Raw genomic sequence first — 12,216 nt, 5'->3', positions numbered from 1 at the left:
GTGGAAACTTATGGTGTCATCATAGCTCAGGCAAAATCTGATTTTCTGTCTGAAGGTACATTAAGTGGGGGCAGTGATATCCCAGTTGAACCATGGACTACAGAAATGCTGTAAAGACCATTCAAAAGGGCAGATTCTGAACTTCACCTCATTGAATGCCATACCCTAATTCTCAAGAAATGTGTCACTGCATGATAAGAGAATGGGAATTGTACTAGCTATCACTGTACTACAGTAGTGAATGGTAATTAATGTGTAGGCCAGGCCTGGAAATAAACATAATTTCTTCAGTCCAGGTTTCTCATGATATGCCAAATTCAGAAGTGTCACATTGCTTTTTAACAATCATAATGCACTTTGAACAAATTCTAAGATAACTGTGTGTTCGCAAGAGATGAGGTGATTACGTGATCATTGTAATCAATTATGAAACACTGAGGATCAAATATTTATAATAACCAATTAAGTTCTTAAATTAAGCCTGTAATCCCTCAGCTGCCCCCCTTGCAACCTGCGACACGAAGGATTAACTTGCCTGCCAGTCGAAAGCCGCTTTGGCTGTGCCAGTCACTGATTGGCCTGTTCAAAGGATGTGGTTAGCTCTCTCCCACTGGCTGGCTTTGCGCCATGGCACCAGCTTCCAGATTCGGGCACTGCAGGGGTGCATGCAGGATGCGCGGTCTCCCTATGCCAAGAGTCTCCCTTCAGGCCGGGTCACGACCAGGGCTGAAGAACCACTGAGAAAGTCTGCCTCAGATAGGAAGGTCCATGCACACACTGAGGTAAGTACCTGTCGATTGAATGCTGTAGTTGTGTAATTTGGGGGCACAGTGAAGTGTATGTCCCTGTTTGAGTTAGAGGGGTTATTGGATGTTTAGTATCATAGTGTAACTTCGGGGCCTTAGATAAGTACTTGTTTGATTTAGATACTTGTTTGAGTGTTTCACTGTTTGTTTGTAAATAAATAGTAAATAAAAGCATGCTTACTCACCATCAGTGTCCTCTGTTCCACTTACCGAATCCACAAATCTGTTTCCAATAACACTACCAACGCACTCCCCCCTATTCCCTCCATTATTTCTATCACCCTTTTATAAAATTCTACCACTCCAGGGGGTTGATGTTGCCCACTTTGGGAACCACTCCTTTATACTGTGTGTGGTTCTCCTCTGGAGCTTTTCCAAGGCTACTGCATCAACCAGCATGTGGTAGGAGCAAATGTAGACATGGTACTCCAGATGTGGTCTAACCAGTAACCTGAATGGTGTCATACGGGGAAGCTTGGTTAGCTGTTCGAGAGGCTGAGAGTTGAAGAACATGCTGATCTGAATGGGCAGCTACGTCTAGTGAAAATGAATTTAGTTTTACATGATAATAAGGAGAGGACATATAGACTAAAAAATAAGGGAGCAGAGAGATTTTTAAGTTTGCTACAAAGTAAAAGGAAAGTAGAACAAAATATGGAATGTTCACTTTTGCAGCTTTGAAAGCAGACTGCAAATTCAAATAGAAGCTTTGTTATCATAGGCCAAAATTCCGGAATTCTAAACTTGATAGCACAGTACAATATTTCTCCCAGATGATCCAAATGACTTGCCGTGACTCAGATTCGATGAGGGCAGTTAATGTCCGCTCTGCCTTTATGTCAAGCATATATCAACCATATATCAAGCATAAATAAGAGATGGTGCAGCCAGGGGCATTGTCTGCCTGTTACTACAATTTACATTTATGCAGTATCTTTGAAGTGTCACAAGGTGTTTTGTTATTTTAAAGTACAGTATAAATATAAAGTTGTACACTATCAAACAAAACACAGTATTGGTAATAGGAGACCTGCAGTTATATGGCAGATACATTAAACTTTTTGTCATTAAAGAATTGCAAGAGAACATGAAAATGTATTCAACTCAATCAAAGCTTAGAAACTTACATTTGTTATTTACAACAATGTTTCTCCCCAGTTAAATTTTAGCCCATGACTCATTCCTGGAGATCTGCTATTCCATACATAAACTGCCTAAATCCCATATTTAGATTCCACTTTGTAACTTTCTTCTTGATCTCCATTATTCTGTACTTAATTCACCTGAACCCATAGTTATAATTTCAATTTGAACTTTATTCCTAGTTAATTGGTTTGCTACAAATTTACACTACTCGGCCTTCTTGATTAGATTCCGGCCAAGAACTCAACATTCTTTCTGATGAATACTTATGCAAAGTCTCCTTCTCTGGGTGCCATAGTGGTGTAACGGTTGGCATTGGAGTTCAGAGTTCAATCCTAGCATTCTCTGTAAGGAGTCTATACGTCTTCCCCGTGAAATGGGTGTGTTTTCCCTGGGTGCACCGGTTTCCTCCCACAGTCCAAAGACGTACCGGGTAGGTTCATTGTTCATTGTAAATGGTCCCATGGTTAGGTTAGGGTTAATCAGGGGTGTTTGGGGGGGGGGGGGGCTGCTGGGGCGGTTTGCCTCAAAGGGCTGGAAGGGCCTACTCTGCACTGTATCTCTAAATAAATAATTTCATTTTTGATTGATGGATGCAACAGAATTAATTGTCACAGAACGTTCCATGGAAAAATATTTTTCAGCCTAATTGCCGTTGGATTTCTAATTTTCTTGCCAGAATACTCAGCAGAGGATTTGGCTGTTTGTAAAAACCCGAAGTGGGAACAGGAACAAACAAAAGTAGTAATTAGATATGCTGAACGGGAATAATTTCAAAACTAACTTAGGCAAAAAAAATGTTGAGTTATGTTACTGAAGTATTTGCTCTAAACCTTTGGCCTGCTTACTGTTTTCTGCTGTGTAAAAGTTTTCTGTCTAATTCAGGACAGAACAGAGGTAGCTCTTAATGCGTTTGACATGTTTGAATACCACAAATCTCTGAAGCTGCATGCACATAACTGTGCCATTGAGAAGAACTGGCACACACTAGTGTGATCAAACGCTGCAAAAACGTCAGTTATGTTCAGCGGAAGCATCAAAGTGAAAATCATACCTCAGGTTGAGCCTGTTCTGTCTTTCCCTTAGATTGCTGGCGTAATTGTGGCTGAAATTTTTTTAACCGTTTTCTACCTTCGTATGGATACCTTGAACAAAGAATGCAGAAGGAGAAGTGAAATGCTGCAGAAAATATGAAATAAAACAGAAAGCCCAGGAATCTCTCAGCAGGACAAGCATTGAGTTTTTCCTGATGAAGGATCTTGGCCCAAAATGTCGACTGTTTATTCCCCTATGTAGATGCTGCTTGGCCTGCTGCGTTCCTCTTCACTTTGTGTGTTGCAAATGGGGCGGACAGCCTTGTTTGGAGATAGGAATAATGTGCAGATAGGTTGTCACAGAATTGAAACACTAAACCTTGATAAAGATAGGAATGTGTGAAGATCATTCAGTACCCCCATGCCTCTTCCCATTCGATTGTATTTGAATATTAAATCTATCTACACCCCTAATACTTGCATCCAGTAAAAGTCTACCAGTCACTTTTTGGATGATCCTAATGACTCTTAGAAACCATTTGGGAGAGCGGGCTCCAGAGTTCTGTGAAGATGTGCTGCCTAACATTGGCTCCGTGTAGCTTCAATCTCACTTCATTGTTATCCACCCTTGTTGTGAGGTTCCCACCAGAGGAACCATCCACTTGCAACCATTTTAAGCTCTACACCCCCAATATGACTCCGTTGGCACTGCTCAGTCAGCGCTCTGTTCAAAGGCACGGTGTCCAAGCTGGAGTTGGTGCTGTCCCCAGTGTTCACTGGGCAGAAGACAAGCCATATGGTGTTTGACTGCAGGCTGCTGCAACATTCATAGACTCGGGGTCTTTGACCGTTTATGACTGTATTTTACTCATTTCTTCTAAGTGCTTGCTATATGTGCCGTGTACAGTGTATGAATATTGGTACAGTGTCTTGCTCCTTGGCTCCAGAGTAACGTTGTTTCATTTGGCTGTACTCATGGATATTCATGAATGGTTGAATAGTAATTAAACTTGAACTTGCAGGTTCTGAGTTCAAGCCCTGCTTGGGAGAATGAATGTATTTGATCCAAACCAGCACTCCAGTGAATGTTCCACCAACAGAGGAAATGGCCTTTCAAACTGAGAGCCCATTCAGTTTCTCAGGTGAACTTTATATTTTCTTATATGATGTGGATTTCTTTATAGTACAGAAGGATGCTTTGGTCCCATCAAGTCTTTGCTGGCTTTCAGGGCAATCCCATCAGCTCCATTCCTCCCATTTATTTCCCAGTAACCTATTCTCTCTCTGTTATGTTTTCTAACCTCAAAACATTAAACTAATTAAAAAGAAAACAAGAGAATTGAGAGATACAGACATAGAACATAGAAATCTACAGCACATTGCAGGCCCTTCGGCCCACAATGTTGTGCCAAATATGTAACCTACTCTAGAAACTACCTAGAATTTCCCTAGTGCATAGCCCTCTATTTTCCCAAGTTCCATGTACCTATCTAAGAGGCTCTTAAAAGACCGTATTGTATCCGCTTCCACCATAGCCACCAGCAGCACATTCAATGCACCCACCACTCTCTGTGTGAAAAACTTACCCCTGACATCCCCACGGTACCTACTTACAAGCACCTTAAAACTATGCCCCCTTGTGTTAGCCATTTCAGCCTTGGGAAAAAGCCTCTGACTACCCCCATGATCAATGCCCCTCATCATCTTATACACCTCTATCAGGTCACCTCTCATCCTCCGTCGCTCCAAGGTGTGCCAGTAGGCAGCGTGGCACGGCAGCAGCAGCCTTTCAAACCTGGTGTTACTTTAATTTAATCTTCTAATTTAATTTTGCAGCACAATTTTTTGATTAGGGCACATGGATAACAGAGCGACTATCTACCATCGCCAGATACTGCTGCAATACGGAGATCGCCCAAAAACAAACCTTCATGAAGATCTGCTGGTTAAATTACGCGACCTCGGCTTGCTGAGGGGATCGGGCCTACAGTTCTCGGAGTTGCCTGATGCTGGTGGCCGGAGGTGGGGAAGTCGTAAGCGGTGTGCGAGGCAAGCGGACAGGGGTCCGTGCCAGGCAAAAAGCAAACCCTAGCCGGCCGGCTCTCCCATCCATTCTGCTCTCCAATGTCCACTCCCTGGACAATAAAATGGACTACATCATTATGAAGGACCCCACACACCCCTCATACAAACTCTTCTCCCTCCTGCCATCTGGAAAAAGGCACCGAAGCATTCAGGCTCTCACGACCAGACTATGTAACAGTTTCTTCCCCCAAGCCATCAGACTCCTCAATACCCAGAACCTGGACTGACACCAACTTACTGCCCTCTATTGTGCCTATTGTCTTGCTTATTATTTATTGTAATGCCTGCACTGTTTTGTGCACGTTATGCAGTCCTGGCTAGGTCTGTAGACTAGTGTAGGTTTTTTTTTTGTCTGTGTTGTTTTTACGTAGTTCAGTGTAGTTTTTGTACTGTTTCATGTAGCACCATGGTCCTGAAAAATGTTGTCTCGTTTTTACTGTGTACTGTACCAGCAGTTATGGTCGAAATAACAATAAAAAGTGACTTGACGACTTGAAAAGGCCAAGTATACTCCACCTATTCTCATAAGTTACACTCTCCAATCCAGGCAACATCCTTGTAAATCTCCTCTGCACTGTCTCTATCGTATCCACATCCTTCCTGTAGTGAGGTGACCAGAACTGAACCCAGTACTCCAAGTGGGGTCTGACCAAGGTCTTATGAGTCTTAGTTTGTGTTTACTTTAAGCAAGGTACACATTTATCGCGTAGTAACGTCATGATGTTTACAATTTACGTACTTTTATACATAACCCACAGTGCATTATGTAAACAACAAAGAATACTTAATCAAACAATATTTTTACAATAATACACAAATATTACTGAAATATTAAATACACAACTCTCACATTTTATCAACAGGGACACCTCTTTTCCCCTTATTAGGGAGAGAGAGAGCTGAATTACTGGGTGAACATGTAGACTTTGGGGTTCTGCAAGTCTGTTTCTTTATTGAAGCTTTGCTGCACGCTTGATTGCTTGGGGTGCGCTGATGCATTTTCTGCTGGTGGGGGACAGGGGCGTTGTCTTGCTGCTGTTTGTGCATGGGAGGAGGGAGCTGTGGGGGCGGGGTTTGGGGTTCTAACATTTAACTGTCATTCATTCTTTGGGACACTCCTCTGTTTTTGTGGATGTTTGCAAAGAAAAAGAATTTCAGGATGTACGAGGGGTGATTGATAAGTTTGTGGCCTAAGGTAGAAGGAGTCAATGTTAGAGAATCTAGCACATTTATAGTCCCCTCCTACATTTACACACTTACAGATCTTGGCCCTCCAGAAAGTGTCCACAGCAGGAGTGATTGATAAGTTCCTGGCCTAAGTTATTAACTTCAAACTGGTACATTTCTCTGGCATTAAATGTACCTATTGAACTTCAATGCTAGATTATCTACAAGAAATTTGTCCATGGTCAATAGTGAAAACACTACTGTGTTGCATGATAATTGCCTCTAAAACTCAGCTCCATTGAAACTAATGGAATAAATTTCAATGGCAGTGTACAACATACTGATACCACAATATAGCTTCCAGCTACCCTTGAAGATAAGCAGAGTAATATTATCCCTCATTTTCTGTCATCGTTATGGCAATGTTGTCTGTACTGGCCTGCTTTGAGCAACTGTCTATTCTGCACTGCAATAGTGACTGCTCTTCAAAAGGCACTTTAGAACATTGTAGTGCTACAGAATGGAGACACAAGAGAATCTGCTGATACAGGAAATCTAGAGCAACACTCACAGAATGCTTGAGGAACACAGCAGGTCAGGCAGAATGTATGGATAGAAAGGGACAGTTGATTTTTTATTAGGACCCTTTACTGCCTTCTGGTCATTTCTCTCCATAGATGCTGCCTGACCTGCTGCGTTCCATCAGCATTTTGTGTGTAGTGCTAAAGAAACTAGACAAAGTTTATCATTCCCTAAATTCCCTAAATAGACACATACTTTTTACCTAAATTGATGCAATCCTATGAACAATATGGTCAATTATCAGGATACACAATCAACATAGATAAAACCCAATCATTATGCCAAAAGATTTGGCAAAATTATCAGAATGTAATTATCAGCCTTTATATAAAAAAATTAAGGAAGATGTGGCAAGATGGAACCTGATTCCTTTTTTCAGTCTCAGTTCAAGGATTGAGTCTATTAAAATGAATATACTGCCCAGACTGTTATATCTCTTTCAGACCCTACCAACAGAGATTAATCAAAATCAATTCAATGGATGGAACAAGATGTTATCAAGGTGTATTTGGCAGGGTAAAAGGCCTAGAGTTTGTCTCAAAACTTTGCAATTAGCAAAGGAAAGGGGGGGATGGGGCCTAACTTCTCTTAGAGATTATTATTTTGCAGCACAGTTGAGAGCTGTGATATGTTGGTGCAACCCATCATATGACGCTCAATGGAAAACATTGAGGAGCGAGTACTTCCCATCCCCATACAAGCAATTTTGGCTGATAACAACCTGCAAAGGTACATAAATACTATTGATAACCCATGGGTGAAATTGACTCTTAAAATATGGAAAACTACTATAAAAGAATATAATCTAGAGGGAGATACTGCAATTCTTAAATGGTGTGCATATGACTCAGATTTTACACCAAATAAATTGGATGCTAGATTTAAGGACTGGACAGCTAAAGAAATAACAGTTCTTCGCAACATAATGAAAGAAGGAACACTGTTCAGTTTTTAAATGCTTAAAGAGAAACACTTATTAGAAAAACAAGATTTTTATTGGTATTTACAGATGCAACAATATGTTAATAAGACGCTTAAAAATGTAACCAAGACAAGTATATGCTTGATAGAGCTATTTAGAAAAGCATTTAATTCAGATAATGGTAGTAGAATCATTTCAAGCACTATAAGGGGTTGTCAAATCTTAAAACACATTCGACTTCATACATTAAAACAAAATGGGAGAAGGAAGGAGGGATAATTATATCTGAGGAAGAATGGACAACAACATGGAGATATCAATGGAAGTGTACCAGTTCACAGAAATGGAGGGAGCTTGGATGGAAAAATTTGTTAAGATATTTTATTACACCCTCTCAGAAATCCCTTTATGATAGTAACCTTCCTGTTTGCTGGAGAAATTGTGGAAATCAAAATGCAAATTATTATCATATTTTTTGGGACTGCCCTGTTATCAAAAACTATTGGAGGGGGATACACAATGCCCTACAAGACATCTTTAAATGTGTAATACCCTTAGAGGTATATGTAAAATCCATATATTTTGGATATATACCTCAAGAATGGTTGAAAAGAGATAAATATTTAATGAATATACTATTGGTGGCTGGTAAAAAGACTCTTACTAGGAAATGGTTATCACAGGAGAGCCCAACTTTAAATACATGGATGGAAATTACAATGGACATTTACAAAATGGAGAAGGTAACAGCATCTGTTAATCATAAGCTGGAACAATTTGATTCATACTGGGAAAAATGGTTTAACTACATAATGCCTCATAGGCCTGATTTTATTCTCACAAATCAATGAATCTGTTGTAAAAAAAAAGATCACTCCCTACTTGTACGTAGTTCTTTCCTTTTGCTTGTTTTTTCTTTCCACTCTTTTTTATAAGTGTATACCTCAGATAAATACTTTGTGGAGATTTTGTGATATATGTGATTATATGATATATGATATAAAAAAACATAAATTACAAAAAAAAGGAGTTTATCATTCCTTTCTTTTTCTTAAACTTTGAGGCATGTGAACCTGGTTTATGCTCATGTCTCTTTCAGACTTGAACTGAGAGATACAAGATGCAGGAGTCTGGATCAACAATCTGCAAGCGGCATCTGTGAAAGGGAAAAGACTTGTTGATCAGTCCTGATGTAGGATTATGATAATTTTCCTTCCACAAATGCTGCTTGACTCACTGAGTTCTTCCAGCAGATTGTTTGCTACAAGTCTTTGCCATTTTGTTTTCACTCTCCTGCTCCTCAGTTCTATTGTCCCACCTTTTATTCACCCGGCCTGAGTAACACACCCTGGTGGCCTGGTCTTCGCATGTGGACAATACTCGTTCTAAGTTGTAATGACCACTGTGTGCAAAAATCTTGTGCAGTGCAACTTTTTGCCCAGTGCCAACAACATGTGCACACTGAATAATTTCTTCAATAAAAACAGTATAAATAAGCCAGCTCTAAAATATGCAGACAAATCATCACAAACTCTGCGTTGTCAATACCGTCTGCATCAGAAACCAGATTGTGAACAATCGTGAAATATACTTATCATGCCAATGAAGTAGAGGGTGACAACCTTTTGAGTGCGAGGTTTAAATTCCTTTGCGTGCTAGTAGCAAAAGATGTATGCATACGTGTGACACCTTAGAGAGAACCTTGGTTTTTAGCACCAGTGCAGAGAACAAGTGTGCCTCACATTATTTCTGACCCCTCTGTATCTTCATGGCCAGGTTATAGCAGGTGCCACTGGATCACAGGTATTTCACTGTTATTCTCAGAGCACCAATTCCTGCCTCACTCTTCCCCACCCAGCCCTTTGTAGTGGAATGGAGTCCGGAGTGTTCCATGTAAGTGAGGAGATTCAGCTCGAACACAAGCTATGTAGCTACTTACTTAAGACTATCATTTTACTAGTTTAGTACTTTCTTTGTTATTTATAGCCCACAGAAGATAGAGGTAACATCCAACATGTTATCTTAACCTTTGGCACCAGAAGGATACATTAAAAAGGTGTGTGTTTATATAATGGCCCTCAGGAACGCAAGAATTTCCAGAGCACTTTAAAGACACTGAAATATCTTTTGATAATATAATCCTGACAACATCCCTTTCAGACTTAATTTTACTCATTGACCCTGCCCAAGAAATCCCTGATGCATGCAATCCACTCCTGAGGTCAGTCACATATCCAATAATATCCTTGTTCTATGTGTGATTTCTTCCCTTACTTCCGTCAGCTCTGCTGTTCATAATTTCTTAGCCGCAATGACTGCTGCTTTCATCTCAACTCTCATGGAGTTGTACAAAGTAGAAAGGATCCTCCAGCCCATTGCACCTATGGTGAGAGTTTCTCCCATGTACTTGCATCCTTTGATGCCTTGCCTATTTGAGTGCCTGTCTAAATGTATCTAAAACACAGTAATTGCATCTGATTCCACCACCTCCTCTGGCAGCACATTCCAGATGCCATCAACTTTCTTTGAATGCAAGTTATGAAGTTTGTAGCTAGTTTTTATCAAAGATTTTCATTGTCTATAAAGCACTCTGGAAATCCTTATTTTCCTGTGAGCCACAACATAAAATAACTTGGCAAACATGAGGAAATCTGCAGATGCTGGAAATTAAAGCAACAACACACAAAATGCTGGTGGAATGTAGCAGGGTAGGCAGCATCTATAGGAAGAAGTACAGTCGATGTTTCGGGCCGAGACCCTTCGGGACTAACTGAAAGAAGAATAGTAAGAGATTTGAAAGTGGGAGAGGGAGGGGGAGATCCGAAATGATAGGAGAAGACAGGAGGGGGAAGGATGAAGCTAAGAGCTGTAGAGGTGATTGGCAAAAGGGATACAGAGCTGGAGAAGGGAAAGGATCATGGGACGGGAGGCCTAGGGAGAAAGAAAGGGGGAGGGGAGCACCAGAGGGAGATGGAGAACAGGCAAGCAATGATTATGAGAGGGGCAGAGAGAGAAAAGAGAGAGAGAAAAAAATGGAATAAATAAATAAACAAACAAATAAATAAATAAGGGATGGGGTAAGAAGGGTAAGTTTCGCTGAACACCTACGCTCTGTCCACCAGAGAAAGCAGGATCTCCCAGTGGCCACACATTTTAATTCCACATCCCATTCCCATTCTGATATGTCTATCCATGGCCTCCTCTACTGTCAAGATGAAGCCACACTCAGGGTGGAGGAACAACACCTTATATTCCGTCTGGGTAGCCTCCAACCTGATGGCATGAACATTGATTTCTCTAACTTCCGTTAATGCCCATCCTCCCCTTCTTATTCCATCCCTTATTTATTTATTTATTTATTTGTTTGTTTGTTTGTTTATTTATTTCCTTTTTTTCTTTCTTTATTCTCTCTCTGCCCCTCTCACAATCACTCCTTGCCTGTTCTCCATCTCCCTCTGGTGCTCCCCTCCTCCTTTCTTTCTCCTAGGCTTCCTGTCCCATGATCCTTTCCCTTCTCCAGCTCTGTATCCCTTTTGCCAATCGCCTTTCCAGCTCTTAGCTTCACCCCTCCCTCTCTGGTCTTCTCCTATCATTTCGGGTTTCCCCCTCCCCCTCCCACTTTCAAATCTCTTACTATCTCTTCTTTCAGTTAGTCTGGACGAAGGGTCTCGGCCCGAAATGTGACTGTACTTCTTGCTATAAAATAACTTAGAGTGCATTATATTGAGAGGGGCAATGGGACACCATCCTGATATCAATGTCTTGAACTGCCAGCTGCAATATTGGGGTTATTTGCCACATCATACCTGCTCCAGTGTGGCCTTTCTACATGATGCACAGCAGAGCCTCACACTGCTACCTTCCACCTTGCAGATTATCATGCACCTCATGGTGACAGGGGGCAGGTGTCAGTACCTCCAGTTGAACTCTGCCTTTTTGTGTGTTACCCCTAGCTGTCATTCTGTGTTTTTGTATTGCCATGAGCTCTTCTTTGTTTTCCTGCCCCATGTGCTCCTGTCCCTGCCCCTGCTCTATTCCAGCCCCTGTATCACTGATTACAACACCCTCACCTGTCTTCCATTATTGCCCTTATTGTTGCCACCTGTGTCTCATTGTGCTCCACCTATCAAATGCCTCTGTTTATTGCTCAGTGTATTTCAGTCCTGCATTTTCACCTGTGTTTTGTCAGATTGTGCCAGTGAGTTTTCCTGAGTCTTTCCAGTATTCATATCTAAACTCTGTCCCTCTGAGTATTGACCCTGCCTGTTTATCTTGATTGTTCTGGTTTTTGACTCTGCTTGTTTCCTGATTCTGATATTTGGATTTCTCTGGATTTTTTGATCTCAGCCTGAATTTTGACGCCAACTTTGTTGCCCCTCTGGATTTGTTTCTCGATAAGTATCACTGTGCGCTCAGTACTGGGGCTCCGATTGGGTCCCTGCTCCAGTTCCCTGACAGTACAATCTGGCCAGAATGG

General features: G+C 41.2%; 1 long non-coding RNA gene across 1 annotated transcript; it reads left to right on the top strand.

Annotated features, from left to right (window-relative positions):
• Positions 1–647: 647 nt before the first annotated feature.
• On the top strand, positions 648–5,542 carry LOC140723465 (uncharacterized). The gene is made up of 3 exons (XR_012097906.1): positions 648–782; positions 4,006–4,125; positions 4,820–5,542. It is a non-coding gene; the product is annotated as an uncharacterized lncRNA (long non-coding RNA).
• The last annotated feature ends 6,674 nt before the right edge of the window (positions 5,543–12,216 follow it).

Source organism: Hemitrygon akajei, chromosome 3 (assembly GCF_048418815.1).
Source record: "Hemitrygon akajei chromosome 3, sHemAka1.3, whole genome shotgun sequence".
NCBI classification, from domain to species: domain Eukaryota; kingdom Metazoa; phylum Chordata; class Chondrichthyes; order Myliobatiformes; family Dasyatidae; genus Hemitrygon; species Hemitrygon akajei.
Note: the sequence above shows the minus strand (reverse complement) of the source record. Positions and strands in the feature narration are given on the sequence as shown.